The 27,548-nt window shown below is 39.7% G+C and overlaps 1 protein-coding gene and 3 pseudogenes across 2 annotated transcripts in view; 2 read left to right on the top strand and 2 right to left on the bottom strand.

The window, feature by feature from the left end:
- NKAIN3 (sodium/potassium transporting ATPase interacting 3) overlaps window positions 1–27,548 on the bottom strand; it is a 644,097-nt gene that overhangs the window by 69,763 nt on the left and 546,786 nt on the right. The window lies entirely within an intron of this gene.
- LOC104652573 (SRSF protein kinase 2 pseudogene) lies at window positions 2,818–4,597 on the bottom strand (annotated as a pseudogene).
- Window positions 4,608–5,722, top strand: LOC141581441 (SRSF protein kinase 2 pseudogene; annotated as a pseudogene).
- On the top strand, window positions 17,477–19,219 carry LOC101047608 (X-ray repair cross-complementing protein 6 pseudogene; annotated as a pseudogene).

The following is a 27,548-nucleotide window of genomic DNA, read 5'->3' as shown; positions in this document are numbered from 1 at the left end:
GTGAAAAAGGCCTGAATACTAATTCAGAAGTCTTCATCCTGCTGTAGATCCATCACTTGCAGTCTATCGGCAGGTTGTCGAAATACTGGACATGATGTTCTCATAAGGTAGGGCTCTGATGCTTGCCCTCTCAGTCAACACTCATGCCAGTATTTGGAACTGAGCTTATCAGGGTTTATAAATGTTGAATTCATGCAATTTTCCCTCACTAAGTTTTTCAGGCTATGAGAATTGAGTAATGGTTTTCAAAAGTAAGCACTCACATGCATGATAATGCCAGCATTATCACAATAGGGTCCCAAAGCACAGGACACACTGTTCAGTACACTGGATGAATCAAAGTTACAGCACCACGGGTATCATCATTATTTTATGTCTGAAGCTGAACCAGGTCGAGGGTTAATCCAAGCAAAAATTCTCCTTTGTCTAAAACTTCTTGCTACTTCAAGTATAAATTGTTTCTGCCTGAATTATTCAGATAAAGGCCTCCTTGGTCCATTTACTTTTGCTAGCATAGACCTAGTTTATAATAGAAGCAAATACCAGGTCACAAGAAAAAAAATGGAAATGAACTAAGAATAAAGAAGAAACACGAAAAGAAAAAGAAATACTCTACCACGGTATGATGAAATGATTTTTGCTTCCATTAAAGTTTAAAGTTCTTATGCCTCACCACAGAGGGTTATTTAAAGCTATTATAAAGCTCAAGTGTTCATAATTTGGCTTTTTATTCTAATGAGAACATCTGCTTCCTTTTCTAACAGTCATACTTCTCTTTCTTTTCCTTTAAAGATGTTTTTCAAACTCCAAACACCCTGGTCTCTTAATGCATTCTAGTCAGATCCAGTACATTCTTTGCAGAATGACATGAGAATCTCGAACAAGGTTTCCTGTCAGTTTAATGATTCAGTTGTTGATTTGCTGATATGTTTTAAAGCCATTTATTCTTACACAGCTGGATGTACCGCTTTGTGCATGTGTTTGTGAGTATTTTCGGTGTAAATATACTCATACACATAAAACCAAGGATCTATTTCATTTTGGAACATGGCTCAATCAAAGAGAAGCCTTTCATTCTTTGTTTTTAGACTGCCAGTGAAGGGTAGTTATGAAAAATATGTCATGTGCTGCTTTAAATCTAGGTTAAATGCTAGGCTATTGGATTCATCAGCAGCAGCTAATGTTTCTGCTACTGGGCAGTGCGTTTTAGTATGAAATTTATTGCGGAACCTCACTATTCCTCTCCCCTGAGGTTGACTGTGGTCACAGGCTTGCTGAGAAGAGAGCAGTCACGGATTAGTGGAGGCAGTTGGTTCCTCTTTGTGTAAGTGTTTTGAGCTATGACAGATATTGGTCAATCAATTCTCAGTTCTCTCCTCCTATCTCTTATTTTCTTTTGCTGAACTTTCCAGTGTGTCTTTTTTTTTGTTTCATTCTTGGTACATTTATCAGTAAAAATAATGATTACACTGAATATCATGTATTGATTATACACTGTGCTAGGCACTATGTTGAGGGCTTTACGCATGATCTCATTGAATACTTTAAACAGTCTTATGAAGAAGTTACTACCATTTTCAATTTGTAAAGAAGAAATTGAGACATGAGAAGACTAATGAAATTGCCTAATATGACACAATGTAAAAGTGAAATGTCAGAATTCTAACTCAGATGCATATGACTCTAAAGATCATGTTTTTAATCATTCGGGTGCTCTTCCTGCTTCTTGAATACAAAAAATAGATACCCTATGATTACTCCCTCTTCACTTTTTTTTCCTGGGGAAAAAAGCCCCAAACTCTTTAATCTTTAAGACAACTGCAACACCTCAAACAATAGATTATTGTTACAATACTTATTAGCTTTTCAGAATCTAGTTATAGCAAAGGCATATGGATAAATGTTAATGGAAAAGTAAAAAATGAGGAACCTTAATGAATGTAAAATTTAAAATAAAAAGACATTCAATTCATTGGGTTCTAAAAGAGGCTACATATACATTACATTCTAAAATTGTAATGCCTACGATGATCTGTGTCCTGGATTCTAAAATTAATTTTCAGGAAATGCATAAACAAAACTGTGTGCAACTTGCAAAGGGAAAATCATTTTCTCAACTTCATTTCATGGGAAGACAATGAAAAAGCTAGTAAAATTTGTTGTAGCCACACATATAGCTAATTATGAAATGAATGTGATCACTGTTACCTTTGAGCTGTGAGGAGTACTCTGCCCACTGCACTGCAAATTGTAAATACCACAGCTTGAGTTCTAGACAAGCATGATCATGCTTTTCCAAAAATACATGTATTTTTTCATTACACACAATGAACATCTTTCTCTTTTCCAATTTAATCTAGTAGAGTTTAACTTACAGTGCCCAGAGGAGGTAACATGACATGACATTGAGCCATTACCTTTTTTGTGTGTGTTGAAGTTTTGCTCCTGTTGCCCCAGCTGAAGTGCAATGGCATGATCTCGGCTCATTGCAACCTCTGCCTCTTGGGTTCTAGTGATTCTCTTGCCTCAGCCTCCCGAGTAGCTGGAATTACAGGTGCACGTCACCACACCAGGCTAACTTTTTGTATTTTTAGTAGAAACGGGGTTTCACCAGGCTGGTCTCAAACTCCTGACCTAAGGTGATCTGCCCGTTTCTCCCTTCCAAAGTGCTGGGATTACGGGCATGAGCCACCACAGCCAACCGAGCCATCACATTTTTAAAGGGAAATCACTTTTTCTCTTTAAAAGTACTTCAAAGAATATGCAAAAATATAAATGGGAATGCTAAATTATAATGCATATTTTAGAAAGAAAAGCATATATTTTCTTCCTTTAAAGTACCATAAAGAGAATGACATCTTACAACCCAGAGCCACTTCATTTACAATCCAAAGTGTAAGGACTGTTATGGAATGAAGTTTGCACAACTTCTTCGAGCAGTTAGTCTGCTACATACAACACAAGCCATAAAGCACTCAAAACTTGTTAGCTTTTCTGAAATCTGAGTCCCCCTCTCATATTTAATGGTAATTAAAATTTACAGGGTGCGTTTACTTACACTATAATACAGGAATGATGTCTCTTTGCCAAAAGATAAAATTGTACATTTCCTTGCTATTTCTTGTGTCCAAGGATTGTAAATTATATAGTACTCAGCTAAGATATTTCTTCATAAATAGTTACAAAACCTGCCAAGCCACAACGGGGAAAATATTTTTCATTCAAAGAAATGACATTTGAATGTCACACAACACAAGAAACAATGCTTAGAAACATGCTATTGTTTCCAGAAGAAAATGGTCAGTAAACTACTTAGCTGAAAACAAAAGACTCCCCTTCCCCGGGATCACAGCGCACAAAAGCAAAATGTCAAACAACAGTGCCTCAAAGCAAAATAAAGGTCTGAGGATGAGACCAGCTCACCTGTAATCCTGTTAAAGAATGGGAGTCACCATTTAGGTCCCAGGTACTGGGAACATTTGCTAGCTCAGAATGCAACACTGGTAGAATTTCCTAAGAATTCAACCAAGGATGCTGAAGGTATTTGCCAGCTGAGGCTCGTTTTTCTGGAGCCATTTCTAACATCGGCATCAAGAAATCTGTAAACTGCAGCATCTTTATGGGGCCAGCTATACTTTTCCAGAAGTACATCAAAGAGGCTCCAGGGCTTCAGCTTCGTGATGTGTCGCAGTTCTCCTTTTCTGGTGAAAAACTCCTTAAAATATTTCCTCAACAACATAGCGACTTTTAGAGGGACTTTCCTCAGCCGTTCAATGATCAATGCTGTGTGATTTCGTCTCTGGAATAGTCTTCCCGGAATGTGGTTCAAACAAATAATCTCCCGTTGCCAGCTGAAATGCCATACAGGCCATGCTCCAGATGTCTGCACGGGTGCTGTACCCCGCTTCTATTAAGACCTCTATGGAGTGGTACTGACGCATCTGGATGTCTTCCGTGAAGTGCTTATGCACCCAACAAGCATTTCCCAGGTTAGCAATTTTTACTTTAATTTTTATCTACATTTTCTGGATCCAAGGGATTACCAAGTCAGCTACTGGGTTTTTGCTTTTGGCAAATCCCCAGTACTGGAGCTGGAACCGTCCTGCTTCTGTCATGGGATGGACTGCTTTCCCCTTGCTCAGTAAGTGGTGATCCCTCAGAAAGTACGAAGCTGCAGGCCACAGGTTCTAAGGATCCAGAGAACAACGAGGCAGAAAATTCTGGAAACTGAATTTTGTGCTGTCCATTTGGCAACTCACCATTGAATTTTTCATAGGAGCTGCTATATGTGTAATCACTTTCCACATTTGGCTCAGATTACATTCCTCAGGATTTGGGCAGTCATCATCCTCTTCATCGTCCAGTTGCTGCTCCAGTAAGAATGGACCATTTTCAATACGGCCATTGCTTTTAGGTGATTCTATACACGTAGGGTCTATGCTTGTGAATTCCTGACCTACATCATCTTCACCTTTTTCAGTGTTTTCTTCTCAGAGTCTTCTTTCTCTAACTGGTACCCAGCTTCACTGTTGTCCTTTGTGGTCTGTGCCTCGACTTCCTCCTCTAACCCTGTTTTCAGTTTCACTTCCGGGTAGTCTTAGCCATCCATGGCAGCAGTGGCGGCGCATGCGCGGTTCCTACTTCCTCCCGGCAAGCTGAGCGAGGGGAGCCTGTAGTCCGGCTCCACTCTGGCGCCGCCTCTTCCGCTTCCACCATGTTGGAATGAGCTGGCGGAAAGTGATGGCCAGTTAGTCCCCAAAGCCGAGGCCAAAAAGAGAGAAACATCGGGAAAAAGCCCAACCTCAAGAGAAAGCTCCTTCAGTTCCTCCTCCTCCTCCACCACCACCACCACCACCTGCCACCTTTGCCAGACCCCACACCCCCAGAGCCAGAGGAGAAGATCCTGGGATCAGATGATGAGGAGCAAGAGGACCATGCTGACTACTGCAAAGGTGACCATCAACCAGTGAAAATGGGAGGCCTCTTTAATGGCCAGTATCATGTTATTAGAAAGCTTGGATGGGGGCACTTCTGTACTGTCTGGCTGGGCTGGTATATGCAGGGGAAAAGATTTGTTGCAACCAAAGTTGTAAAAAGTGCCCAGCATTATACAGAGACAGCCTTGGATGAAATGTGTTCGGAAAAGTGATCCCAGTGACCCAAACAAAGACATGGTGGTCCAGCTCATTGAGGACTTCAAGATTTCAAACCTGAATGGGATGCATCTCTGCATGGTCTTTGAAGTGCATGACCACCATCTCAAGTGGATCTTCAAGTCCAGCTATCAAGGCCTCCCAGTATGTTGTGTGAGGAATATCACTCTACAGATACTTCAAGGGTTAGCTTATGTATGCAGTAAATGCAAGATCATTCACACTGACATAAATCCGGAAAACATCTTGATGTGTGTGGATGGTGCATGTGTGAAAAGAATGACAGCTAAGCCAATGAGTGGCAGAAAGCAGGTGCTCGCTCCCTCCTCCTTCAGGGTCTGCAGTGAGTATGACCCCACAGCAGGTACCTATAGGAAAAATACCTAAAAACAAAAAAACTGAAAAAGAAACAGAAGAGACAGGCTGAGTTATTGGAAGAGTGCCCATGGGAGATAGAAGAATTGGAGCGAGAAGGTGAAAGGAAAATAATAGAAGAAAAAATCACCTCAGCTGCATCTTCCAATGAGCAGGATCAGAAATACCCTTTTCTTTACTGGAGAGATATATGATACAGAGGATCAAAGCATCAATGTTCACACATATAAATATGCACATGCATATACAGGCACATCCTTGCATATACACGTGTATATATGTGTGCTTACCTGCCAACATATATTGCATACACATGCACATATGCTATATATATGTGTGCATACACACACACGCGCAGTCACTTAAAACTGTGCCTTGTCACTTCTGCATTGTGGAAAAATAAACCATTTTAAGCTCCTTTTAGAGTTTTTGTAAAAAACAAAAACTATTGCTGTTTTTCTTAATCTGAGCCCCCAAAGCTATGTTTATATTATGTAACTTCTCTGTGAAATAGTCTTTTGTTTTTTGTCTCTATGTTATTTCCTGAGTCTTCATTCTTTCCATTTCTTCAAGCATTGACTTGTATCCTATCTCTTCTAAAAGCTATAAACCGTTCAATGTTATTTTTTCCAATTACAAAACAATTTTCAGTGATCTTTAAAAACTCTTGACTCTATTTTATTTGGAACTAAGAATTCTTCATGATTTTCAGCACCCTTTTCATGAAGGAAGGAAAACTCAAATATAATACTAAATGTTAAATAGTTTTTGTCCCTGAAAATGTCTTGAGTTATTTTTCAATTGAACTCTTTATTTTCGTTTTTAAATATATGATTCTCTTTCCAAGAAGCCAGTTTCTTTAATCTTTTAAATTTGAAATATAAGTGCATTTTAATTTTTACTTTGTTTTACCTATACTCATTTTCTATGTGATACTGAAAATGTCATTGTTATGATCCCATTTATTGATTCCATATTATACTTTCTTCTTCTTCTTTTGTAAATTGCTAATTTCTTTCTAGAACTGACTGCTTTGCCCATTCCTATCTATATGAAACATTTCTTTTGTTTGACTGTGTTTAACATGATGAATCGGATCTTCCATGTAAATTAGAAGCCAAATCATATTTTTACTGATTTAAAATACAGAGGGGCAGCTGTCTAGTTTTATTAATATTGTTTGTATAATTGAATTTCTGGTGGCAAATTCACTTTTTGGCAATCAGTCTCAATAGCCAAACTGAACCTTAGATCAAACAGACTGTTGCAAATAAAATATGTGAAAGTAGAAATTTAGTTAGGACAAGCACAGCTTTATAATGCAAAGAAACAATTGGAGCTCTAAAAATGCACCATATGGATATCAAGAGAGTCAATTTGTTTCACATGTGACACTAAAGAACAAATGAAGAAATCACCTATGTCAGCTTCTTCATACACATCAAGATGAATCTGCCTTCTTTATGCACTCATTCATTTAAAGTTATTTTAGAATGTGAAGATTAGGCTGCTGATTCAAACTTGTTCATGATTTAATTCTAAAATTATTCATACTAGCAAACATTAATTAAAGCCAAACTACTAATAAATATAGCATTCTCATTTATTTGCAACAAATATGCTAATACTTAATATAATGAGAAATTACAAAATAGCATTACAGTTATGTTATTTGGAAAGAATGAATATGTCGTCTCTTTTACAAGGTAATTACTAAGTTGATTCTATTCAAATAATGCAGTGAGTTTCCACAATATTCTGAAAATGACGCAGGTTGAAAAACTGAACTTCTTGAGGGATCATGACCAAAAAGAAATGCCCCATTCTGTGATCTTACTGTTGATTCACCCTGGCAGATGCACTTTTGGGTGGAGTAGAAGAGCAAATAATTCGAGTTAACTGTGAGGCAAGAAGAACTGGCATCCCAGCAGATGCATTGTGAAAATGGAGCTTTGACAAAGTCAACAAGATATGATGGGACGTGGCCTGGCATGGCTCCCAGCAAGTCCAAGGAGAGAGGTACATTCTACACTGTCAGAAGCAGAGTGCAAAGGCTCAGCAAGGAAGAGGCAAGAATATTAGCCTTGTTCCAGGAAAGGAGAAGATCAAGATGCAAGAGGGCAGAAGCCCAAGGTACTTGCCTGCAGATAGCTTTGAGGACAGTAGTTCAGAAAAAGATCTGAAGCAAATTTCTTTTCTTCAGAGGCAGCCCAGAAGCGGACCTAACAATTTTTGAACCCCCTGCAAAAGGTTGATGAAGTTGTTCCACCAACTTTGTAGCCAGCGAGCCAAATGTATGTACCAAGTGGACAACCAAATTCAGTTTCCCCTCTCAAGGACTGTTCTACAGTTTACTGTTAGTTACTTTGCATCTCTCAATGGATTTGCTTCCTGGCCTTAGAATGGTGTGTGTGTGTGTGTTGGGGCGAGGGGGAGCAGAGGACAGTAAATGATGAAAAGCAACAAGGATGGAAATGGAGATTAATATGGAAAGGGACATCTGAAGGTAGAGGCTGGAAGTGCTTGAAGAAGCTGGTCTGACTTTTTCTCTGATGATGGCATAAATTAAAGATATGGCTTCAAGTACCATCAGCTGTGCTAAAATGCTTGATTTGAAATGTGAATTTGTCCCAATATGATGGATATATTAGGAAACAATCTGAATATAACAGTTGGGGAAATATTAGGGAACAATGTGAACATAATGAAAATTTCACATTTGCTTAAGAGAGACAATAGGTGAACCCAGAACACTGCACCTAGCTGGACAAAGCTGTGTAGGAAGGCATAAAATGCACACATGGATGCAGACATCTACCACCTACCTCAGTTCACTGCATGCATTTTTTGTTGTTGTTGTTGTTGTTAAGAACTTGCTTTATGTATCTGAGTGCTCCTGTACTGGGTGCGTATATGTTTAGGATCACTGCATGCATTATGAGCCACACCCATCCACATCCGGAGTTACAATTTTCCATCAAATTTCAAAAACTTTTCTTCTACTTCACAGTAACTTACAGGCTGCAACCCTTCTCTTGTGAATTTCCACAAGTAAACTGCAGATCCTTTTCAAATAAAATACCCCATTTATTGTAGTATATATGTGCTCCTTAACCACCTAATATGTATAATATGTTATATCATTTTAATAGATCTTTATTTTTTTAATATGTTACTGATGAAGTATTTGAGTGTTGTTTCCCTGACCCATTTTCCCCATAAGTCTTGTGTTTTTTATAGCATTATTTCTTAGGAACACATATGTCTCATTAAAGCAGAACTTACGGGACATTCAGTTTATCGCTAATATGATTGGAATGGATTGCAAAGCATTTAGCAAAGGTATTTGTGATTGTGTTTTGGGATTCTGGCAGAAGAAGGCTTCTGATCTATCCTTCTTAATGGCATGAAAATAGATTTCTCAATAATCACAAAATAAGGATGCATCCCCAGGGCTTTCATGAAGAAATTGATAGAAACCAATGTGCCTGAAGAGTAATGGAGACATAGCATGTGACTGTAAAGGAGAGGGACATTGGGAGTGTGGGGGTCTCCCTAATAATGAGTGCTCTTCTGGGGCTAACGTGTTCTCTACCTGCTATTTGCTGCTTCAAGGTGAACAATATACTTCGCAGTCTTGCCAGAGTTTGAAGATGGACAAATACTGTGTAAGTATGTATGTAGCAGGCAATTGAATCGTTGAGTTGTTTAGGCGTTAAAATGCAGAAAATTTGGAATTGACTTTCTGGCTCTGTAATTGAGAAGGTACTGGATCTGGCAGATTGAGGAAAGAAGAGGGCCAGTAAATAAAATCTGTTCTTGGCTGACCTCTGCATGTCACTGATGTTCTGCTGGTCTGTGCTAATGGCCCAAAGGAGGTTTGGCTCCACCCAGGAAGTTACACCAACTCTTTATGAGTTGATGATGAGGGTTTGATGGATAAAACCTTGTTTTCTCCAGTGATATAGTCAGACTCTATAGAGGCAATCCTCGGAGAGAGAGTTCCCTTATATCACTTCCTTACATCTTATACAAAAATTAATTCAAGATGGATTAAAGTTTTAAACATAAGACCTAAAACCATAAACAACCTAGAAGAAAACCTAGGCAATACCATTCAGCACATAGGCATGGGCAAAGACTTCATGACTAAAACACGAAAAGCAATGGCAACAAAAGCCAAAATAGACAAATGGGATCTAATTAAACTAAAGAGCTTCTGCACAGCAAAAGAAACTATCATTAGAGTGAACAGACAACCTACAGAATGGGAGAAAATTTTTGTAGTCTACCCATCTGACAAAGGGCTAATATTCTGAATATACAAAGAACTTAAACACATTTACAGGAAACAAAACAAAACAAAACAAAAAACAACAAAAAAAATCCCATTAAAAGTGGGTGAAGGATATGAACAGACATTTCTCAAAAGGAGACATGTATACAGCCTTCAAACATATGACCGTTATCACTGGTCATTAGAGAAATGCAAATAAAAACCACATTGAGATACCATCTCACCCCAGTTAGAATTGTAATCATTAAAAAGTCAGGAAACAACAGATGCAGGAGAGGATATGGAGAAATAGGAACACTTTTGTATTGTTGGTGGGAGTGTAAACGAGTTCAATCATTGTGGAAGGCAGTGTGGTAATTCCTCAAGGATCTAGAACTAGAAATACCATTTGACCCAGCAATCCCATTACTGGGTGTATACTCAAGGAATTATAAATCATTGTATTATAAAGACACATGCACGAGAAGCACCTCAACAGGCAGACAAGTGACCTCATCAAGCAGCTCCCTGAGATCAGAGCCAGGTAAATCCATGAAGATGGGGAAAAAAGTACAAAAAGATGAAATCATCAAAGACCAGAATGCCTCATCTCCTTCAAAGGATCACCACTCCTCATCAACACAGGAACACTACATGGCTGAAAAAGAGTGCGTACAATAGCAAAGACCTGGAACCAGCCCAAATGCCCATCAATGATAGACTGGATAAAGAAAATGTGGCACATATACACTGTGGAATATCATGCAGCCATAAAAAAGGATGAGTTTATGTCCTTTGCAGGATGAGTTCATGTTCCATGCATGAGGCTGGAAACCGTCATTCTTAGCAAACTAACACAAGAACAGAAAACAAAACAACGAATGTTCTCACTTGTAAGTGGGAGCTGAACAATGAGAATTCATGGATATAGGGAGGGGAACATCACACACAGGGTTCTGTTAGCGGGTGGGGGACCTGGGAGAGGGATAGCATTAGGAGAAATATGTAATGTAGATGAGGGGGTGATGGATGCAGCCAACCACCATGGCACATGTATACCTATGTAACAAACCTGCACATTCTGCACATGTACCCCAGAACTTAAAGTACAATTGAAAAAAAACAGAGCGTTCCCTTACAACCTCCACTCCCCAGCCCCACCCTGGGGCCCTTACATCCTTCCTGTGCTTCCTTAAAGGAGCTGCCGTCTGCAGTGCAATAAGTCACAAGACTGGTTCCTTAAGATTGGAGTTAATATTAAACTGGTAAATACAAAACTTAACTGATACTAGACCTCTAACAACTGTTAAAATATTTGATTGTTGCTTATCCGTTTTGCTGGAGCAGTGATTTTATAAAGTATGTTTTATGCAGCTCAGAGCATTTTAGAAAAATATTAAGAGAGAAAAAGGGAGAAAAATGAAAGAGAAAGATTTCTAATAGAGAGAAGGCTTTTGGTCTCCCATCCCATTTTAAGAGAAGCAGTGTCATTTTTATGTTTTATAATTGAGATTTGTTATGGGTTGAAGTGTGCTTGCCCCAGAAATACTGAAGTCCTAACCCCTGGTGCTTATGAAGAGGGTCTTTGTAAAACATCAAGTTAAAGTGAGGTCATTAGGGAGGATCCCAATGCAATATGTTTAGAATCCTTAGAAAAAGCAGCAATTTGGCACAGAGACAGACACACACATACAGAGTACACCAGGGAAACTGCAAGACAGAGATAGGGTGATAATTTCACAAACCAAGAAAAGCCAAAGATTGCTGTCAAACCACAGAAACTAGGAGAAAACCATGGAACAAATTTTCCCTCATAGTCCTGTAGAGGAATCAATCCTCCAACACCTTGCTCTCAGACATCTGGCCTCCAGAACTGTAAGACAATACATTTCTATTGTTTAGGCCAGCCAACTAATTTGTAGTACTTCATTATGGCATCCCTGGAAAACAAAAAATAAATCCCAACAATAACAAATGAATTCATGGTGAAATTTCATTTGGAAGACAAAGCAAAAAGGGTTCTTAGATTAAAAACATAAAAATTAGAGAATTAGAGACAGGTGGGTGAGATGGAGAAAAGGGGGTGTTTCTAATACTGAAGTCCATTTGTTCCAAGGACATAGATGGACCTCTGTGTTCCAAGATTCTACCAAGGTAAAGTCAAACACATAGTTTCTGACATAGGTATCAGGTTGGTGTTTTCATGGTGGGGCTGGTACTGTATAGTTTTTGATGAGTCAGGAAAGAAAGAATAACAATACCACCCAACGTTCAGATTATGTAATGGCCTAATGGAATCATTATCAGAAACATCTGAGCAGCCCTATATGTGCTCAGTGTGGCCATAATAAAAGACTCTTTTAACACTGATTCTGGCCAGTAGTGTGTTCTCAGGAATCCTTGTTTGGTGTTAACTATAGTTCACCTGTGCTAATATTGCAATCCTGGAGTCCAAGGGAAGGTAGCAGTTTTACATAATGATTTTATTTAACACCTGGTGCTTGTTGCACAGATGTGCATCCTTGCTTCTCTTGTTGACAAGGAGGAAAGACAATAGATGGGCAGATGGAGCATTTCTGTAGATTTCTTTCATTAAATTCTCCAAGGGATGACATCTTTGACTAATCATGAATACATGTACCTGGCAGAAGATCAATAGCTCAGGCAGCAGCGTAGAAGACAGGTGGGCTTTGGGCTTAAAAAGTCTAAATATTTCAAAATCATGGGATTTCTGTGTCAGGAACAGTACATTTTGTTTTCTTTTGTACCCCAGTGTGTGCCTACCTGAGGGAGGCTGATGGAAGTGATGATAAAAGCACCAGGGCTGACCTTGGCTTTCAGTGATTTCAAGTGATGCCGGGAAAGTCCCTGAGTCTCCAGAATCACAAGTTTGTGAGGGACTAGGTAGTATGCAGGACATATATCCCTGGTGACATTCAAAAGTATTAGTGGGTCTGGAACCCCTTGAGGCATTGATCAAAATTGAGGTTGTCTTTGCATACTGAGTTCATGGCATTGTCATGCAGCTCAAGGAGTTACTCAGCCATGACACTATGCTCTGTGTATGTGTGGCTAAGGCCAGCTCTCGAATAATGGATAGTGTCCTTATTGAACTGAAGAGGAACTTTGCGGATTTTCAGATAATGAGGTTTCCAATTCTGTCATGTGTGGCTTAACCCTCCTCAGTACCTGTGGGAGACATCATAACTGATCAAGGCACACAATTTATGCTGAGTCCAGAAGAGGACTGGGAATTCTACAAACACATAGTTAGGCAGCCACTACCAGTAGATCAGTTGCCAGGCATGTTAAATCTACTTGCCTTGGCTGTCTTAGGACTTGAATAAGCATTCAGCATAAGGCCTTCTGCCTGTCCTGAAATGAGGTCAGATAGGTGGCTTAGTCCCAGAAAAGCGCCAGTGTCTCCATAGAGAAAAATTAGTCTGAGGAGAAACATCTAGATTCATTTCTAGAACATATAGTCTGGAGGCTGTCTTACTCTTTGTTGTGAGTGATGTGCAAGAACACAAGTTGTCATGAACAACTGCTCCTAGTCACCACTTACAACCTAAGGTCAAAAAGCTGGTCTCAGACCAATCAGCATCAGATAGAAAAATTCATCTGAGAGTACTGCATCTGGACAAGTACCACCAACTATCTCTAATGCCTGTTTGGACCTCTTCAGGTACTTGTTTAGCAGGAATAAGTGGGAGCAAGTCCTCTGCAGTGAATTACAAACTCTCTTCAAGGCCTGTGGGCTGGGCTAGTCTCTTAGAGGGAGGCTTAGACCTAGTCCTTGATCACCTGTTAGCGCAAATTACCTGCAATGTTAAAACGGAAACAAGGGAGAAAAAAGCAAACTGGGATCTAAGGTGCCTGGAATTTTGTATACACAATCTCATTTATCTTTCCATCAGCCCCTTGAGTGGGTGGTATGATTTCATCTTACACAGAAGAAAGGTGATGGCTCAGAAGGATTGCGGACTCTGCCTGATGTCACGAGTAGGAAATGACAGAGGTGAGATTTTTTTTTTTTTTTTTTTTTTTTTTTTTTTTTTTTTTTTTTTGAGACGGAGTTTCGCCCTTGTTACCCAGGCTGGAGTGCAATGGCGCGATCTCGGATCACCGCAACCTCCGCCTCCTGGGCTCAGGCAATTCTCCTGCCTCAGCCTCCTAAGTAGCTGGGATTACAGGCACGTGCCACCACGCCCAGCTAGTTTTTTGTATTTTTAGTAGAGACAGGGTTTCACCATGTTGACCAGGATGGTCTCGATCTCTCGACCTCGTGATCCACCCGCCTTGGCCTCCCAAAGTGCTGGGATTATAGGCTTGAGCCACCGCACCCAGCCAGACAGAGGTGAGATTACATTTGGTTTGCTCAGATGCTGCCCTTATTCCTTAAGACATCTGCTGCTACCATATCATGTGGCCTGTACTTGAAAGAAGCCACATCTTTCCTATCACATATTTGGCCTCTTCCAAATTGTATATAGCTTCTCATTATTGTTTCAGGTCCCTACTCTACAGTCAGCATTTAAGCAGATTGATCAAACACTATTGACCACCTATCCAAGCTTAAATGCTACCATTAGTAATAATTCTGACATTTCTGAGGTCACTCCTTCTCCTCCCCTCAACACAGAGACACAGTCTGGCTCCACAATTCAAAATGAAAAAGCAAAATGGCAACAAATGTCAAGTGCAACAGTGATTCTTACAGACAAAGCACTAAGAGAGCAAAGCTATTAAAAATTTCATTCTCCTTTGCCCTTCCATTTACTGGGCTATATTTTCTTTATGCTACTGAAATCAGCAACATTGGAAGCAATATCTATGACCACTACCTAAGACACAGACACTATCTCTGTACATGAGAATCTAGTACAGTGAGACTCCAAAATAGCTTATTTAGCACTGGGGTTGGTAGCAAAGAGCGAGTAAATCTTGTAGGATTTACTATAAAGAATATAAGAAACTATAGCAACATAAAAGCCCATTATCTTTAAAGCAATTTAAGCACATGCACACACGCACACACACACACACACACACACAGACAGACATAATATATATGCATATATTTATTTGGTTTTAGCTAAAATGTTTATTTAATTTGGTTAAATAAAATGAGGCTACTTCCAAGAAGTATTTTTTTTTACTTGAAATAAGAGTATAGAAAAAGTTACCTGGGTTACTAAGAATAGACAGGATGGCTGGCACAAGAGCCCAGACAAGAGACGATGACAGCTTGGCCTAAGGTTGTGGTGGTTGAAGTAGAACAAGTAGATCTGGGTTACTTAGGAGATTAACAAGTGATAAGGCTTGGTTATGAACTGGAAACCACAGGGTGGGTAGTGAGGGAATCAAGCAGATGTTAAAAATGAATTCTATTGAGAGGGCCAAGATGGCTGATTAAAAGCAGCTGTCATCTGTGACACTCACAGAGAGGATGGAAAGGGGTGAGTGGATACAACACCTTCAACCAAATTATCCAGCCACCCACATTGGGATTGATCAGGGAAACAACCCGACCCATGGAGAATGAAGAAAAGCAGGGTGGGGTGGTGGCCCACCTGGAGTGACACAGAGCCAAGGAAACCCCCATTTCCAGCCAAGAGAAGCAGTGAGTGAGTGTGCGACCCTGGGAAACCACACTTCCTTCACGGATCTTTACAACCTATAGATCAGGAGATCCCCTCATGAGCCCACACCACCAGGCCTTGGGTCCGACACACAGAGCTGTGTGGAGTCTTGGCAGAGAAGCTACTCAGGCATGAACCTAGACCCAGAAGCTTTGCATACTCCAGCCCTGGGATCCCCAACAAAGGAGTCTGTAATCAGGCAACGCAAGATGTCCCTACGTACCCCTAGGAAGCGGGTTGAATTCAAGGAGCCAAGCAGCATTGATCTGTGGGTCCCACTTCCAGGGCACCTCACAAGACAACACCTACTGGCTTGGAATTCCAGCTAGCCCCCAGCAACAGGGTGGAGCCTGCCTGAGAAGAAATGGAGCCCTGGGGGCAGGGGCAGGCTGCCATATCTGCTGTTTGGTTGACTCAGCTGTTCCAGCCTGTGGACTTTGGAGAATCCAAATGGTCTGGATGAGGAACAGTTTCCCCAGTGCAGTATAGCTGCTTTGCTAGAATGTAGCCAGATTGCTTCTGTAGGCTGGAACTCAAGCCATTCCTTCTCACTGGACAGGACCTCCCAGCTGGACCTCCAGCTACCCCCACCTGCACATACTGTATGGACAGAGCTCTGATCTCTCCCTTGGATGGAATGCTCCGTGGATAGGGCATGCTACTACCTTGGCTGTTCAGGCATCTTAGCCAGTCCAGCCTGTGGGCCCTGCGGAGCCCAGACTGATTAGAGGCTGAAGAGATTCCCAACACAGCACAGCTACTCTATCAAAACACAGCCGGACTGTTTCTTTTAGCGGTTCCTAGATCATGTTCCTCCTGAATGGGTGAGACCTCCCAAACAAGGTCTCCAGCCACCTCTTACAAGTGTGTTTGGCCTGGCAAAAAGTCAGTACCCTCCTGGGATGGAGCATTCAGAGGAAGGGGCAGGCTGCCGTCTTTGCTGTTTTGCAGGCTTTACTGGCGATACCTCCAGATACAGGAAAAACTGAGGCAACTAGGGTATGGAGCAGACCCCCAGCAAACCACAACAGTCCTATGGAACAGTGGTCAGACCGTTAAAACAAAAACAAAAAATAAACAGAAAACAACAAGAACAAGAAAAAACCCTGTGAGAATACCATCTAAAGGTTAGCAACCTCAAAGATCAAAGGTAGATAAGCCCACAAAGAGGAGAAAGAATCAACTAAAAAATGTTGAAAACTCAAAAAGCCAGAGTGCCCCCTTTCTTCTAAATAACTGCAATGCTTCTACAGCAAGGTCTTAAAACTAGGCTGAGGCTGAGATGCTGAAATGACAGGAGTAGGCTTCAGAATGTGGATAAAAATGAACTTCACTGAGCTAAAGGAGCATGTTATAACCCAATACAAAGAATCTAAAAATCATAATAAAACAATGCAGAAGCTGACAGCCAAATATCCAGTTTAGAGTGGAACATGATAGAACTGAAAAACACAAGAACTTTACAGTGCAATCACAAGTATTAATAGCAGAATAGACCAAATAGAAGAAAGAATTTCAGAGCTTGAAGACTGTCTTCCTGATATAAGACTGGTAGCTAAGAATAGATAAAAAATAATGAAAGGGAATGAACAAAACCTCTAAGAACTAAGGGATTATGTAGAGACCAAATCTATGACTGATTGGGGTAAGTGAAAGATGGGGAGAATGGAACCAATTTGGAAAACATACTTCAGGATATCATCCAGGAGAACTTACTCAACCTTGCAAGACAGGCTAACATTCAAATTCAGGAAATGCAGAGAACTCCAGTAAGATACTCCATGAAAAGATCATCCCCAAGACACATAACCATTAGATTCTCTAAGGTTGAAATGAAAATAAAATGTTAAGGTCAGCCAAAGAGAAAGGCCAGATCACCTACAAAGGGAAGTCCATGAAAATAACAGTAAACCTTTCAGCAGAAACTCTACAACCAGAAAAGACTGGGTGTCGATATTCAACATTGTTAAAGAAAAGAATTTTTGGTCCAAGTTGGTAGCTTCCCTGCACCAAAGTGAGCAACAGCCAACATGTCAGGGTGGGAGTCGTATTACAAAACCGTGGGAGATGAAGGAGCAGAAGAACAAGAAGAGAATCTTGAAGCAAATGGAGACTATAAATATTCAGGAAGAGATAGTTTGATTTTTTTTTTTTTTGGTTGATGCCTCCAGGGCTATGTTTGATTCTCAGAGTGAAGATAAGTTGACTCCTTTTGACATGAGCATTCAGTGTATTCGAAGTGTGTACATCAGTAAGATTTTAAGCAGTGATCGAGATCTCTTGACAGTGATGTTCTATGATACTGAGAAAGACAAAAATTCAGTGAATTTTAAAAATATTTACCTCTGACAGGAGTAGGATAATCCAGGTACAAAACAAATTTTAGAGCTTGACCAGTTTAAGGGGCAGCAGGGACAAAAATGTTTCCAAGACCTGATGGGCCACAAAGCTGACTACTCACTCAGTGAAGTGCTGTGGGTCTGTGCCAACCTCTTTAGTGATGTCCAGTTCAAGATGAGTCATAAAAGGATTACCCTGTTCACCAATGAAGACAAACCCCATGGCAATGACAGTGCCAAAGCCAGCCAGGCCAGGACCAAAGCCGGTGATTGAGAGACAGGCATCTTCCTTGACTTGATGTACATGAAGAAACCTGGGGGCTTTGACATACCCTTGTTCCACAGATATATCAGTAGCATAGCTGAGGATGAACACCTCAGGGTTCACTTTGAGGAATCCAGCAAGCTAGAAGACCTGTTGCAGAAAGTTCATGCCAAGGAGACCAAGAAGTGAGCACTCAGCAGGTTAAAGCTGAAGCTCAACAAAGATATAGTGATCTCTGTGGACATTTATAATCTGGTCCAGAAGGCTCTCAAGCCTCATCCAATAAAGCTCTATCAGGAAACAAATGAACCAGCAAAAACCAAGACTCAGACATTTAATTCAAATACAGGCAGTTTGCTTCTGCCTAGTGATACCAAGAGGTCTCAGATCTTATGGGAGTCTCAGATTATACTGGAGAAAGAGGAAATACAAGAGCTAAACTGGTTAGATAATCCAGGTTTGATGCTCGTGGGTTTCAAGCCATTGGTATTGCTGAAGAAGCACCATTACCCGAGGCCCTCCCTGTTCATGTACCCTGAGGAGTCTCTGGTGATTGGGAGCTCAACCCTGTTCAGTAATTTGCTCATAAAGTGTTTGGAGAAGGAGGTTGTAGCATTGTGCAGATAAACACCCTGCAGGAACATTCCCCCTCATATTTTGTGGCTTTGGTGCCATAGGAAGAGGAGTTGGATGACCAGAAAATTCAGGTGACTAGGTGGACAAGATGAAGGCTATTATTCCGAAGCTCCATTTCACATACAGAAGTGACAGCTTTGAGAACCTTGTGCTGCAACAGCACCTCAAGAACCTGGAGTCCTTGGTTTTGGATTTGATGGAGGCCGAACAAGCAGTGAACCTGACATTGCCCAAGGTTGAAGCAATGAATAAAAGACTGAGTTCCCTGGTGGATGAGTTTAAGGAGCTTGTTTACTCACCAGATTACAATCCTGAAGGGAAAGTTACCAAGATAAAACACAATAATAAAGGTTCCAGAAGCAAAAACCAAGGTGGAGTATTCAGAAGAGGAGCTGAAGATCCACATCAGCAAGGGCGCACTAGGCAAGTTCACTGTGCCCATGCTGAAAGAGGCCTGCCAGGTATATGTGCTGAAGAGTTGGCTGAAGAAGCAGGAGCTGCTGGAAGCCTTCACCAACCACTTCCAGGACTGACCGGAGGCTGTACGTCCAGCTTTCCTTCCACACTATGGCCAGGCCCCCTGGCCTTGTTCTTAGCCAGTTAAAATGTGTTTCTCCTGAGCTGGGAAGAGTCTGCCTGACAGAAGTCGGATGACTTTACGTTTTTGAGGTTTTGTTGCCATGGTGATGGTGTAGCCCTCCCACTTCGCTCTTCCTTAGTTTACTGCTGGAATAAAGAGCCCTAAGTTGGTACTAAGACAAAATAAAAAAGAAAAGAAAAGAATTTCCAACTCAAAATTTTATATCCAGCCAAACTAAGCTTCATAAGTGAAGGAGAAATAAGATCCTTTTCAGATAGGCAAATGCTGACCCAGGCAAATGCCGTCTCAATGATTTGCCTAATGTGTCAGTGGAGTGTTAAAATTCTGCCTTACAAGAGCTTCTGAAGGAAACACTAAATATGGAAAGGAAAAAACTGTTACCAGCCATTACAAAAACACACTGAAGTACACAGACTAGTGACACTATGAAGCAACCACATAAACAAGTCTGCAAAATAACCAGCTAGCATCATGATGACAGGATGAAATTCACACATAACAATGCTGACTTTAAATGCAAATGGACTATATGCCCCAATTAAGACACAGAATGGTGGTCTGGGTAAAGAATCAAGATCCATCTGTATGCTGTCTTCAAGAGAGCCATCTCACATGCAAAGACACACAGAGGCTCAAAATAAAGGGATAGAGGAAAATTTACCAAGTTAGTGGAGAACAGAAGAAAGCAGGGGTTGCAATCCAAGTTTCTGATAAGACAGACTGTAAACCAATAAAGATCAAAAAGACCCCCCAAAAGGGCATTACATAATGGTAAATGTTTCAGTCCAACAAGAAGAGCTAACTATCTTAAATATATATGCACCCAATACAGGAGCACTCAGATTTATAAAGCAAGTTCTTAGAGACTTTAAAAGAGACTTAGACTACTACACAATAAGAGTGGACAACTTCAACACCCCACTGACAATTTAGGCAGATCATTGGGAAAGAAAATTAAAAAAGATATTCAGGGTCTGAACTCAGCTCTGTATCAAATTGACCTGATAGATAACTATGGAACCCTCCACCCCCAACAAAAGAATATATATTCTTCTCATCACCACATGGCACTTACTCTAAAATTGATCACATATTCATGAATAAAACACTCCTCAGCAAATGCAAAAGAACTGAAATCCTAAGCAACAGTCTCTTGAACCATAGTATTAGTACTCAAAATTAAGAAATTCACGCAAAACCATACAATGACACTGAAACTGAATAACCTGCTCCTGAATGACTTTTGGGTAAATAATGAAATCACTGAAAAATCAAGAAGTTCTTTTAAACTACTGAGAACAAAGATACAATGTACCAGAATGTCTGGGATGCAGCTAAAGCAGTGTTAAGAGGGCAATTTATGGCACTAAAGGCCCACATCAGAAAGCTAGATAGATCTCAAGTTAACAATCTAACATCACAGTTAAAAGAACTAGAGAACCAAGAGCATGCAAACCTGACAGCTAGCAGAAATAACCAAGATCAGAACTGAATTGAAGGAGACAGAGACACAAAAATACCATTCAAAAATCAATGAATCCAGAAGCTGTTTTTTGGAGAAAATTAATAAAATAGATAGACTGCTAGCTAGACTAATGAAGAAGAAAATAGAGAAGATTCATATAAATTTAATTAGAAATGATATTACCACTCACCCCACAGACATACAAACAACCATCAGAGAATACTATAAACACTTCTAAGCACATAAACTGGAAAATCTAGAAGAAATGGATGCATTCCTGGCATATACACCTTCCCAAGACTGAATCAGGAAGAACTGAATCCCTGAATAGATCAATAGAGAGTTCTGAAACTGAGGTAGCATTAAACAGCCTACCAACCAAAAAACAAACAAACAAACAAACAAACAAACAAACAAAAGCCCAGAACCAGATGGATTCATATCTGAATTATATCAAAGGTGCAGAGAATAGCTGGTACCATTCCTACTGAAACTATTTCAAAAAATGGAAACTCCCTAACTCAAACTCTGAGGCCAGCATCATCCTGATACCAAAACCTGGCAGGGATACAACAACATCAACAAAACTTTACGCCAATATCTTGGATGAACATTGATGCAAAAATCCTCAACAAAATACTGGCAAACTGAATCCAGCAGCACATAGAATAGCTTATCTATCACAATCAAGTATGCTTCATCTCTAAGATGCACGGCTGGTTCAACATGCACAAAACAATAAATGTGACTCATTACATAAACAGAACTGAAGACAAAAACACATGATTATCTCAATAGATTTGGAAAAGACCTTTGATAAAATTCAACATCCCTTCATATTAAAAACTTTCAATAAACTAGGTATTGAAGGAACATACCTCAAAATAATAAGAGCCATATATGACATGGTGAATGGGCAAAACCTGGAAGCCTTCCCTTTGAAAACTGGCACAAGTAAAGTTTGCCCTCTCTCACCATTCCTATTCAACATAGCATTGGAAGTTCTGGACCTGGGAATGAGGCAAGAGAAAAAAATAAAGCGTATTCAAATAGGGAGAGAGAAAGTCAAACTATTCCTTTTTGCAGATGACATGATCCTATGTCTAGAAAATCCCTTCATTTCCAAATCTTCTTCAGCTAATAAGCAACTTTAGCAAAGTCTCAGTATACAAAATCAATGTGAAAAAATTGTTAACATTCCTATACACCTATAACAGGCAAGCTGATATCCAAATCACAAATGAACTCCCATTTCACAATTGCCGCAAAAAAGAATAAAATACCTAGGAAAACAGCGAACAAGAGAAGTGAAAGGCCTTTTAAGGAGAACTACAAACCACTGTTTAAAGAAATCAGAGACGACACAAACAAATGGAAAATCATACCATGCTCATGAATAGAAATCATCAATATCATGAAAATGGCCACACTGCCCAAAGCAATTTACTGATTCAATGCTATTCCCATTAAACTACCATTGACATTCTTCAGAGAATTAGAAGGAAAAAAACTCTTTTAAACTTCATAGAACCAGAAAAGAGCCAAAATAACCAAGGTAATCCTAAGCAAAAAGAACAAAGCTGGAGGCATTACGTTATCCAATTTCAAACCATATTATAAGGCTACAGTAACCAAAACAGCATGGTAGTAGCACAAGAGCAGACACATAGATCAAATGAACAGAATAGATAACCCAGAAATAAGGCCACATACCTACAACCATCTGATCCTTGACAAACCCCACAAAAACAAGCTATGGGGAAAAGATTCTCTATTTGATAAATGATGCTGGGAGAACTGGTTAGCCATGTGCAGAAAATTAAAAGTGTATTCTTTCCTTACACTGTATACAAAAGTCAACTCAAGATGGATTAAAGACTTAAATGTAAACGCCAAAACTATAGAAACTATAGAAGAGAACCTAGACAATGCCATTAAGGACATAAGCATGGGCAAAATTTCATGATGAAGATGCTAAAAGCAATTGCAACAAAAGCAAAAATTGACCAACGGGATCTGATTAAACTAAAGCACTTCTGCACAGCAAAACAAACTATCAACAGAGTAAACACAACCTACAGAGTGGGAGAAAATTTTTGTACTCTAGCCATCTGACAAAGGCCTAATATTCAGCATCTATAAAGAACTTAAATTTACAGGCGAAAAACCAAACAATCCCATTAAAAAGTGGGCAAAGAACATGAACAGAGAATTCTCAAAGGAAGACATACATGTGGCCAACAATCATATGAAAAAGAGCTCAACATTATGATCATCATTATAATGGTCAGTGGACCATTAGAGAAATGCAAATCAAAACCACATTAAAATGCCATCTCATGCCAGTCGTAATGGCTATTTAAGAAGTCAAGAAACAAATACTGGTGAGGTTGTGGGGAAAAGGAACACTTTTACACTGTTAGTGGAAGTGTAAATTAGTCCAACCATTGTGGAAGACATTGTGGTGATTTCCCAAAGACTTAGCAGTAGAAATAGAATTTGGCCCAGCAATCCAATTACTGGGTATATACCCAAAGGAATATAAGTCATTCTTTTATAAATATACATGCATGTGTATGTTCATTGCAGCACTATTCACAATGGCAAAGACATGGAATCAACCTAAATATCTGAGATGGTTTCGCTGTGTCCCTTCCCATATCTTACCTTGAATTGTAATAATCTCCAGATATCAAGGGCAGGGCCAGTTGTAGATAATTGAATCATGGACGCAGTTTCTGCCATACTGTTCTCATGGTAGTGAAAAAGTCTCAGAAGGTCTGGTGGTTTTATAAATGGGAGTTACCTTGTACAAGCTCTCTTGCCTGCCACTATGTAAGATGTGACTTTGCTCCTCATTTGCCTTCTGTCATGATTGTGAGGCCTCCTTAGCCATGTGGAACTGTGAGTCAATTAAACCTCTCTTCTTTATAAATTACCCAGTCTTGGGTATGTGTTTATTTGCAGCATGAAAACAGATTAATACAATGCCTATCAATAATAGACTGGATAAAGGAGATGTGGTACATATATATCACAGAACAATATGCAGCCTTAAAAAGGAATGAGATCATGTTCTTTGCATGAACATGTATGGAACTGGAGGTCATTATCCTTAGCAAACTAATGCAGAAACCAAAAACCAAATACTGCATGTTCTGACTTATAAGTGGGAGCTGAATGATGAGAACATATGATCACCAGGGGAGAATAACACACATGGTGCCTGTTGGGGGATGACAGGAGGGAGAACATCAGGAAGAATAGCTAATGAATGCTGGGCCTAATACCTGGGTGACAGGATAATCTGTACAGCAAACCACGATGGCACCTATTTACATATGTAACAAACCTGCACATCCTGCACTTGTACCCCTGAACTTTTTAAAATAAAAGTTGGAAATAAGTGAAAATTAACTGGAAAAAGAAGATTCTATTTTTTAAAAGGGAACTAAACTTCCTTTTAACTTTGAAAAAAGAAAATTCCTCTGTCACAGATTTTAGCTTCTACCTCTCTGTTATACGTTCATCATTTACTGGACTGAAAACACATGGGCATTCTTTCCTGCCCTCTACATGTTATGTTAGTGTTTTCGATCTTTATTCCTCTCTGATAGCTGTGTGATCATATATGAATTTTTAAAAATTTAAGCACTTACTGAGATGTCTATCTAGTAGGTAGCAATCAAGTTTTAGAAATTTGACATTCTGAATTAACTGTATGACTTCTAAAAAGACTGGGCCCTCTAGTTAGTTCTATGTAGCTAAGAATCACAAAGCAGGTTTGTTTTTATTAAGTAAACCAACAGAATACAGAAAACAGGTTGAATGTTGTATTTAGTAAAATTATATTGAATCTGCTTGTAGTTCGGGTGTGCGGTGAACAAAAAGGATTGGTCAGAAGAAAGTTTGTCTTTTTCCGAGGCCACTCATTTTTTTCTTCTTTTCTGAATACACTGTTCAGTCCTTGGTTAAACAATGTCAGTTTCCTTTTGCTCCCAGTCCTGCCTGCCAGAATTTTGGGCCTGGTCAGCAGTCTGCACGTCTGTGTGGCCTATTATGTGAATGTCTGTTTGAAACTCTCTTTTATCTGATTTTATTTCAAATCTTCTGGGATAACTGTGATAAGCAAAAGTAATAAATGTATATGCTACATCAGTTATTTAGAGTTTTTAATCCTGACCCAATCCTCTTTTGTCATTCACTGTGGGTACTAATTCCCTCTGTTCTGGTTTACCACTCCTGGACAGGACTCATATTCAGGTACTGTGAGATGGTGGGGACAAGTGAGCAAGAGAAACCCCTGATCTCTCTTTGATTAACTTCTTGTCTGGGGAAAGATTGATGAGAGTTGGGGGAAGAATGTTATAAAAAACAGGGCAAGGAGTCAACTCTGTTAGGTACAATATTTTTTTTAAATCAATTATCCAGCAGGTCAATGAATCTATATTATGAAAAAGATTTGTAAAACACAGAACCAATGTAGGACCAAGAGAACTGGAAACAGGCAAGCATTGAAAGGATCCCTAACTTTGGACATCTGCCTTTACATTAACCCTAAGATAAATCCAACATGATAGACTATTTATTTTTAAATTTCTAGTGATGTCCAAATATGTTCTAGGTCTGGACAGTGGTTCTTTGATGATTTATGGTTGCACACAATGTAATTGGTAGGAAAAATGGGCATTATTCCATCCAAACTAACTTTCAGATGTGGAGCATGAAGGTAAGTGAATGGGAGGGCACAGAGCTTCAGGGGCTCTTTGTACACGGTGCTTTCTCATTGGGTAATGGGAGTAAGATTTGTGGAGTGTTGTGGATGCCATGATTCATCAACTGCCCAGGCTCATTGTTTCTGCCCATGATAGACGTGGCAGTGAATTTATGGGAGGCCAAATGGGTACAGCCAACAAAATGAAACAAGCTCCTTTGACTAGGAAGTCTTTCTCATTTTTGTCTTTTGCCTTAATCTTTTTTTCATCTGGACTTCAGGCAGATCACATTACACTCTAATGTACAGTATTTTGTATCAGAGAAACTAATATAGATCAACAAAACAAAGTGTTCCCATTAAGGCCCAGCTATTAGTATCTGATAATGTTGAAGTCAAAAAGAATTGAAATTTCATCTCATGAGCCAGTGGGGTGAGGATCCACTCTATTCTTGGGTAAAAAATAATGTTTTTCTTTTACCCTGATTTCATGTTTTGTCATAATTGATAACCTATAGCTTAATTAACACTCCTAAAGATAAGTGGTTAATCTGATAATTTCTGAAGGAATCTGAAAGCCCTACCATCTGCAGAAATAAATTGTCCTTTTTTGTTGGACATGTATACAGAAGATATCTAGGGAGTTATTTTAATCTGTGGATGCTTTCACTTTTTATCTGGTTTAACCTTCAGTAACTCTGGAGAGTTCCCCCATTATACTTTCTGTAAATAATGGAATTCGAAAATATTTAAATAGCTCAAGGCAGAAATGCAAATATATTCAGCTGCCAAAAAATATTTCAGGCCAAAGTTGCCCTGTCCCAGCAGGCAGGCCAATAACCTGTACGTTTGTGGCATTTAAGTTCATGGTTTAGCTTCTGCACTGGCAGCTACTGTTACTACCATATTAATGTGTCATGCAAATAACCTTTTATAATGAAGTTGGGAAGTGCCTCAAGTCACTTCTTAGTTATAGGATTTAGGATACTTGGTATAAAGTTTTGGATCCTACTGACAAATGGGCTAGTTCTCAAACTATTTTACTTCTTGTATGGCATTTCATTTGTGCAGAAGGATTATATATTGGTACATACACCAGCAAAAGAGAGGAGTGAGGTTGCAGTGAAAAGCACTCCCTCTTAACAGCAGAAGTTCCCTTCAGAAGGAGAGAGCTCTCTTATTATAGATGAGAAAAAAGGCATGAAAAAGCACTCTATTAATTCCCTATTATTGCTGTGACAAATCATCACAAATTTAGTCATTTAAAAAGCACAAATTTATTACCTTACAGTTCTAGAAGTCAAAAGTTTAACATAAATTTCCCTAGGCCAAAATCAAGATGTCAGCAGGGGCTGGGCATGGTGACTCACACCTGTAATTCCAAGACTTTGGGAGGCCGAGGTGGGCTGATCACTTGAGGTCAGGAGTTCAAACCAGCCTGGCCAACAAGGTGAAACCCCGTCTTTGCTAAAAATATAAAAATTAGCCAGATGTGATGGCACACACCTGTTGTCCCAGCTACTTGAGAAGCTGAGGCTGGAGAATTGCTTGAGCCCATGAGGTGGGGTTGCAGTGAGCCAACAGCATGTCACTGCACTCCAGCCTGGGTGACCGAACAAGACTCTGTCTCAAAAAAAAAAAAAAAAAAAAAAAAAAAGTCAGTAGAATACTGTTTTTCTGGAAACTGTAGGGGATAATCCATTCCCTTGCCTTTTCCAGCTTCTAGAGGTCATCTGTATTTCTTGCCTCTGAGCCCCCTTTAAACTCCAAAGTCAGCAACGACCAACAGCTGGCTAAATTCTGTCTCATCTGTATGACTCACTCACTCTACTGCCTCCCTCTTTCACTTGTAAAGACCCATGGTTTGCAAATATTTTTCTCATTGCATGAGTTGTCTCTTCACTTTGTTCATCATTTCTTTTGCTGTGCAGAAGCTTCTTAATTTGGTGCAATCCCATTTGTCCATTTGAGCCTTTGTTGCTTGAAATTTTGGGGTTACATCCAAAGAATCTTTGTCCAAATCAGCATCGTGGAGCTTTTCCCCTATGTTTTCTCCTAGTAGTTTTATAGCCTACTTTAAAG

The sequence above is a fragment of the Saimiri boliviensis genome, chromosome 15 (genome assembly GCF_048565385.1).
Source record: "Saimiri boliviensis isolate mSaiBol1 chromosome 15, mSaiBol1.pri, whole genome shotgun sequence".
NCBI lineage: Eukaryota > Metazoa > Chordata > Mammalia > Primates > Cebidae > Saimiri > Saimiri boliviensis.
This window is presented reverse-complemented; position numbering and strand designations above follow the sequence as displayed.